This window comes from Varroa jacobsoni, unplaced genomic scaffold, assembly GCF_002532875.2.
Source record: "Varroa jacobsoni isolate VJ856 unplaced genomic scaffold, vjacob_1.0 scaffold_624, whole genome shotgun sequence".
Taxonomy (NCBI): Eukaryota; Metazoa; Arthropoda; class Arachnida; order Mesostigmata; family Varroidae; genus Varroa; species Varroa jacobsoni.
The window spans coordinates 142,150-150,221 of record NW_019213526.1 but is presented as its reverse complement, the minus strand read 5'-3'; the positions used below and the strand labels follow the sequence as shown (position 1 = coordinate 150,221).

At 40.8% G+C, this 8,072-nt stretch overlaps 1 long non-coding RNA gene across 1 annotated transcript in view; it reads left to right on the top strand.

Moving 5' to 3' along the window:
• The first annotated feature begins 3,970 nt into the window (after positions 1 to 3,970).
• Positions 3,971 to 8,072, top strand: part of LOC147753248 (uncharacterized) — a 14,229-nt gene continuing 10,127 nt past the window's right edge. The window contains exon 1 of the long non-coding RNA XR_015311792.1: positions 3,971 to 7,408. This is a non-coding gene — a long non-coding RNA (uncharacterized LOC147753248). The remainder of the gene's footprint in view (positions 7,409 to 8,072) is intronic.

Here is an 8,072-nt window from a genome sequence, read left to right as displayed (position 1 = left end):
ACAGGTATGAGACAAGATTTGCTATTTTCTGTTCTCAGCAGGTCAGGATACCGTTTACTGTGAAAAGTGCGGAGTCCCAAGCCACGTGTCCAAAAGTCGGAGGCAGCCTTTATAAATACCAATTCTAAACCCACTGATGATGATACGTTCAAAATGTATTGTCCAACAGAAACGGCAAATAGAGCACGAAGCACAAACAACGCTTATACAGACCTGTGACAGCCTTGAATATGTGTAGAGGGTACGACAGAATGCTTGTTATAATGAGTACGCGTTCACCCGATAACCGTCGTCCTCAATGCAAGTCTGTTCTCTCTACAACAAAACAGCAAACCCGTCATGGTGGATAGCAACGCACCGCGCACAGAATATGAATCAAGACGGGACATTATCTAATCTGTTCGCACTGGATGGATGCATCCCAAACCCAGCTGAATAACTTTTTTTTTTTTTGCAAAATCGATGGTGTACCCTATTGTTAATTTTTATGCGGCTTCTAAAAAGGCTGAGAAAGATCTTTATGAGGTAAACCAGTAATATCATACAGATAAACTAGACCGGTTTTAAGACTTTTTACTTGTTTGCATTTCTTGGCCATCTTAGGCTTCTGCATTTTTGAGACCTTTAGCCTGCTAAAGGCCCAGATTTATTACACATACCGTGTCTGAGAGTTCATACCTACCAATAACGCTTAATGTACGGCTAGTAACGTTTTTTCGAGCTATTTGTGATTGATTAAATTGATTAGGACAGTAACATTTTCAATACGATTGATGAGTAGTTTGAATTCCGAATTAAGGCTGTAATCACAGTAAATAATGGCTAGACATATATATGTGGCCATTCAGAATGACACCTATAAAGGAAACACATACAAAGGAAAAAATGTTGTTGAAATATCCCTCTTTATTTCAACACAAACAAAGCACACGAAAACCATACGACATCATATTTCGTGTGCGTGGCAAACATTTAGGAAGGCGGCAAATGGAAACACGGAAATACGCAAAAATGGAATATTCGTCCTAGTTCATATGTAAGCAAACAAACTAACTTAAGTAAACACTCAGCATATCTGACCACGTTTTCTGAAGTTCCCCTTAGGATCGGGTGCATCATATGTTAGATGAAACTATTAAGGAAGCAAAAGTAAGTAAAACAAACAGATTTGCTTTATCCTGATCGAGCGGAACTTGGTGCACTGATTATTTATTGGATATGGCGCACGAAGTCGTTTCCTACAGCCTCGAGGCCAGTTTCGACGAAAATAGAAAAGACAACGCTACCGACGGGCGAAATTCGTGCAAAATTTTTATGGTACTCAAAATATTCAAATCTGGCAGGTGAGTCGTTGTCTTAATTAGAAGATCTTCGGAATAAGTGTGGCTTCAGAGGCTGCTAACAAAGTCTGTATTGAACTTTTCAAGTTCCTAGAAATATATAGCATTTCGATTAAGGTTAAAAAGTTCTCAAAAATATAAATCGACTTTCTCAACAGCTCCTCCCTCATTACCACTTTGGATATATTAGTGTCATCGGCGTAATAGCTGGTTTACGCATTTGGTGATTCACTGGACAAATTCATTGAAACAATACTGTCTAACAAAATGGTATTTGCCCGCGTTACGTGAGGTACCACGCTATCATTACTACTAGCTTTTATTGAGATACATGCAGTCTGATTTGGGCCTTCTAAAATATATTGTCAACAATATGATAATTTCGCATCTATAGATGTAAACAACTCTCTCAGATACTCTGACATAAGGCTATGCTAGTGTATTTGCTTCACTCGCTTCACGTTACGGGCCTCGTGGCAGCCACTTTGCATTTGACCCGAGTAGATATATCTGCAAATAAAGAGGCTAAAGATAAACGCATTGGTACATCAAATCATTGCGACAACGTTCCCTCCGGCCTCTGATACAGAATCATTCAGACCAATGAAACTCTAGCCAAAATAATCCGTTTGGAACAATCGCTAAACCAATATATAGCTGATCTACCATTCCAACTTTACAAGATGAATCGGTTCCAACGTGCGTCCTTTCTAATATCGCCGCCAGTAAATCTGATCATCCAAGCAAATACGGAAGATCCGCCTGCTGACATATCCCAGATTGTATGCGTCGGTATTATATATCGTATACACTAGTAGAGTGATTACCTATACATGGTGAGTTACGTTTGAAAATATCCGCAACATAGGACACTCCAGTAGAATTAGACATAAAAAATATCGAAATTGAAGATGGTTTCTGAGCTTTGATGAGGCTGATTTCATCATTGGCGAGTTTACGTAGCTCTGTTCGCCTATCATTGCCAATTTGTCAAGGCTTCTGAACTTGCCGTAGGCCGTTGACTGATCGGAGAGTCGATCGAACGAGCCTACAGAACTGAGTTGAAACCAACATGCTACATCGAAGATTACTTCTTAGTATTATTGATCTTGTTTTCGGATGAGTACAAGCATACACAGACAGTTTTGTACGTATTATTTGAACCGATGCATAGATTTCCCATGAGAAAATGGTCTTCGTAAATCAGAGTGATCATATCATCTAACAGTAGGCATCCTCCCTTCAATCAGATCTATCTATTCCTAATTTTATTTGTTAAAGAAGATAGGCTTTCAAAAGCTCTTAGCCGCGCTAGTAAAGTCTGATATAGCGGTGCACCGTGAAACAACTAGTTTTGTGGCTGCAAAAATAAGTTTTCAAATCCAAAAATATCTTTAAAGAAAATGAATAAGTTTGTCGTTCAATGCACAGGGACAAAACGTTTGTTCTTGAAGATCCCTATATATATATATATATATATATAAGTAATCCGTACAAATTTCGGTCTTCCTTACATCTTCGAGTCCTCCTGTGCGTCTCTAGCCATATATAAAAAATAATTGCGAATATTTATGTTGATCGCAGATATCAATGGCACTGCTTCAGCAGGAGGCCAGTGGTTTTCCATAAGGAAAACAGCTATTTACGTTAATACTACGTATCTGGCTACTCCCTATATGCAGCCAGCCGTGGCGCCGATCTAGGCGGTTCTATTTATATGCATGTCTACGTTCAAGCCATACTTCTTAAGTTGAATGCGACACGACCTATCGGCCAAAATGCGGGTTCGGGAAGCATCGTCGTCTGCTATCATTTACTGTTTTTGTTGTTGTGGTTATTTGTCAGCATTACCTACGCTCGCTTGAAAGCGTTGGAATCATTTCTTAAAAATGCCATACACAAACTTTTCGGCAGGCAGACTTCGGTCACTCCAGCTCCAGCAAGCAGTTGGTGGTAAAGTATAAAACTAAAAGTAGGAAATATGACAAGCAGACGATATGTAAATGTTTAGATAGATAGATAGATGGGTCAATGGGCGGACGGTAAGACTTTGTGCAATATCATGCGCCATACGAACGTATTTATGCTTTCGCTATTCCGCTTTTGAATTTTTTATTGCCATACAACTGCTTTTTTGAATGATGCTTGTGATCACTGCTGGTGCCTTAGCCACCGCCGTCGCATGTAAAATGTGTCCTTGCTACGTATCATGGCGAAATTGCGTGCGTTTATCGTTTGTTATAACCTGTCTATGGCTATAAAATTGTTTTCGACAATAGACCTATCTAAAGGCCGATTTAACGTCGTATGACCTTTAAGGACCAAACTTAGCTTAGAGCGGTACTTAGCGTAACAATTGCTCGCATAAGGAGGCCGGAAGTTTATAAAAGCAAACTACATGAAACGATACGATTATGGCAAACGACTTGCTGTATTAGGAAAAGATATTCATTGGACATTAGATAGCTATTTAAAAGTGACGATCTAATCTACATGCATGTATTGGCCTAGCAAAGGAAATGGAATAGCAATCCGGTGTCTATATAGATTCAGAAGTGATTATTGATTAGTTGATTTTTTGAGAAATATTTCTAACTAATTCAATTAATGGGAAGTCTAGAGCATTCAGAATAGGCATATAGAACAAATAAATATTCAATATAATACAGGTATAAATTAAGTCAAAGACAAACCTTTGTTTTGTCTCTATTTGCGACAGTTAATCAGTACAAAATCTTGCAAATACCGTTTGGGACGTTTTTTGTTCATTCATGGAAATGGATCAGCAAAGAACCGCGGCACATTTTTCAATTCTAGATATATTTATATAGCGTAGTCGATTATCACTTATTTTTCTGCGGCATACATACGTGTTGTGATGCTTTTGCCTTTCAATTCACTTCATAGTCTCTGTTGGGGGGACCCATATTCGTTAGGACATCTCAAGTCTGTCAGTGGATGCCTTTCTAGCTTTCACCCAACGGAATTCTATAGTTTTCGTTAACCCGTATCAGTGACTTTCCCAAAGCTCTCTCCGTCTGTCTACATCGCCATCTCTCACAGTCCCCATCAGCCTGGTGTAATGGAGTTGTTCTTTTTCTTTTCCCGTTCTTTTCTTGATGCCCTATACACTCGCACACACAGTCACAGTTCGCCTGCCACTAAAATGCCGCAGCAACCCATGCAGAGAGACCTTGACGCGCGAGACCCATTGCATCGACCGAACGGGTAAGGCTCGGCTGACAGATTACCAGCCTTCACTAGAGAAGAACAGACGTAAAGAATCGCAACTACTGCATCTGCTGCAAGCGAATGTTCCCGATGCGAATACGAACGAGGAAGCCCTCAAAGGGAGAGGAAGGGGACGACGTAAGACAGCCTACATAAAGGCCGGAAGAACCGGGGAGGCAAGCTCGTCTAGGTCGTTGGAGACGGGAGAAAACCGAAAGCGTCCGAGAAAAACGGAACAGAGAGTTGGAGGACGTGGCTGCAATTTGACGCTTTTTGGGGTCGTCGACGGCACCAGAGCAGCGTCGGCAAGCTGCTCGATATACATACCTACCCATCAGCCTTTCAGCCTCTCTTACTCAGTTGTCCAGACATCTACTAGATGGGTGGAGCTATTTTCGACGTCTGCTAGCGCTTGCATCTGGCGACTCCTCATCGCCCCAGTGTGGGTGGCTCTGGTCCTAATCCTAACCCATACCCCTTTTGGAGGCTCGCTTCTATAACCTCGCTGGACCTACATATATGTCAAGCCCGACCGTCTACGACTACCTCCTAGAGCATTATCATCACCACAACGCATCGGTTGACAAAGACAGTAGGATCCGGTGGTGGCAGAACGTCTTGACTGTTTTTTTCTATACTTCCCCCTCAACTGCAGTTTGTAGAGTTGTGTGTCGCTGTCATTAATACCGGTATGGCACCAAAAACACCAGCACCAGCAGTCGAACATCGACGTCAGGAACCATCGAGAGAGAGCTTGCATAGCGGCAAACACGTTGTGCCACACGCAAGACCAGCGCTCGCACCGTGTGGACTACGCACTGCTATAGATCTAGTGGTATTTTGTATGTGACACAGGTTGTTCCTGGTGGACGGGCGCATCCCTCGTAACGTTGCGACGAAGATAGTAGCAATGGAGGACAGAAAGCACGAGATTCTATTCATGTAAAGTTTTTGTAAAGTAAATGTTTTTGCGGTTATTGCTTATCCGTCATTGTCCCCATGGCTTGGGAAATTCAGAAGCACGTCGTGTTTCAAATTCAGACTTGGACGTGGACACACTTAGTTTTATGCTGGCAGGAACCAGCCGTCTGAAGCGACAATACCAGATATAAAACACAAAAAAACATTATTCGGATGAACCCTTTGAAGTTGGTTGCCTTATGCCTGTTTACGATATGCTTGATTAAATTCATCTAGTCATCTAGAAGCGCAAGCCTTATATGCACAAAAGTGGAAAAAAGCTATTTTATGGAGCTCAGAAGGCAGCAAAATTCGGACTAGATGGCTATTTGTGAGTCTCCTTTTTGTAAAAAAAAAAAAGAGTAGCCTTGTAAGTACGTTCTTATTGTTCCTCTAATGCTTTTGATGTTGATTGATGCAGTGGTTGAGAAGGCGCAAAATCGAAATGTTTTTTCAAGCACCTCTCAAGGATCAGAGCAGTTGTTAGACACCGGTTCAACATCCTACTGTCCCTCACGGCAGTACCCTGACAAAAAACACAGGCTGTGGCCGACCTAAGTTTGCTTCAGTTACGCGTAACCAACCCTATAAATGGTCAATTCAGCGTAGGGCCGTTTCACGTATTGGTTTCATAAGATTCATTGTATTGGCATCCGTTTCTCTGTGTAATATGGGTCTGTTTATCCAAGGACCAATCACGTCCGCCAACCGTTAGGCTCTAGCGTAAGTCATCTAATGCTAAATGAGTAATGCCCTTCAATAAATTGCGGAAATATAAAAAAAAGGGACAAATATTCGCGTCATCAACAGATTGAAAATAGAATAAACATTAAAGGTATGAACGATATAAAATCTTTATGTGCAACTATTTGTATATGTATATTATGACAATGTTATTATCTCGTTTCGTTTGTCTAGTAATAAGGTAACCATTAGCATCGCGCAATAGATGAACACTATTCCTTATGTATGTATGTATGTATGTAACAACGATAAAGAATAAGAAGTCGTAGGGTAAGATGAGCAGTTCAACGGCAATAGCAACATTATCTTGTAGCAGAAGAAACGTTCGCTTTCTGATTTGTCAAGCGCTGTGTCCTTTAACTGCTCAGGTATCGCTGACTACATACTGACGGCGTGACAAATCTAGTAAGCGGATGTTCGTATAGGGGCAAACGCAAAGTTACCATCTTCCGTTTACGTAGTAAGCAATCGACCGCATACGGCTTCGTTAGAGGACAAACTACGGGTTATTAAACAAATGAGTAAATCTACTAAGTGATAGGCTTAGCTTGGTACGGATACGAAATTCTATAGAAGATGAATTTCGTGGGTTGCCAATTTATTGCACGAAGTGCAATAAATAATTTATCGGGTGATCATGGCATTGTTACAATCGATCGGTTCTTGGTTATACATACGTGACGCTTAAAATGTTATATATATTACTTAAAGCAACGAACGCTTTAAGACGATAAGCATAGACATATTGATTGAATTACGCCGGTTTAACCATTGACCCAAGGCATTTTCAGCAGCGTTCAGCTCAGGTCCCATTGCAAAGCCGTACTACAACGACAACGATGCAAGATTACATCGTTGGTTAAATCATTGATAATTAGGTTTGATATGACAACTAATCAACGTGAGGTAACCTATACCTAGGGCGATAATATCAGAGTGTTCTCTAGCTCCGGTAGCCTTCAACTGTCGCGATGCACTTTTCGGTCTGCTGATTGAGTACTCCGTGGTCCGGCCCGGTACAGAAAGAATCGAGCAGAACGTTGTGCAGACAAACGGAACAAGGCTTCAATCCCCTAATTCCATCTAATGATAGCTCGGGCATGCGGGCATCGCTATACAGGTTTTCGTCATTGGTAAGCATTTGATCGTATAGATACGCGTACTACAAATTACCTGTTTAGGTCACCCAGCTTATCGCCGCCTTGGACTTTATACCGTTGTTTTGAGGCAACGGGGATGGCAAGCTTGTTTGTCGAACCATTAAACATTTATCGAACATCGAGTTCATTGTTGCTGTAAATAACGTTCATTACTTGCGTAAAGTTAAAATAATTAGACTGTACGTGTTCGAATTTATCTATAAAGTTGTAGGCTGATGGAAACTGGCGAAGCTTGGGTAATAATACCTCAAAGAATTTCTTTAAACTTAAAGAACTTTGATAATTTTTCAATAATTCTCTGATAATTCTGAGTGAACGAAAGCTATTCCGTATTGCTAAAAAGTCCTTTGTCTTCTAGTGAATTCGTTGTCATATGACACAAAATTGAGTTAAATATATCGTTCGGATCAGGTAATTATTATCTATTGATTTTCTCATAAGGCTTGTTCACCGAGGATTATCGGGCTGTTCATTGCATTTCTAATTAATTTTACCTAACGTCTTAGATGTCACACAATTCACACCTTGATAAATACCAAATACTATAGGTATATTTACGGCTCTCAATAACGCTACAGCCATTCGTACTGAAGGCAACCTACACAGGTTTACAGCTCGCGTATCGATTTTCCTATAG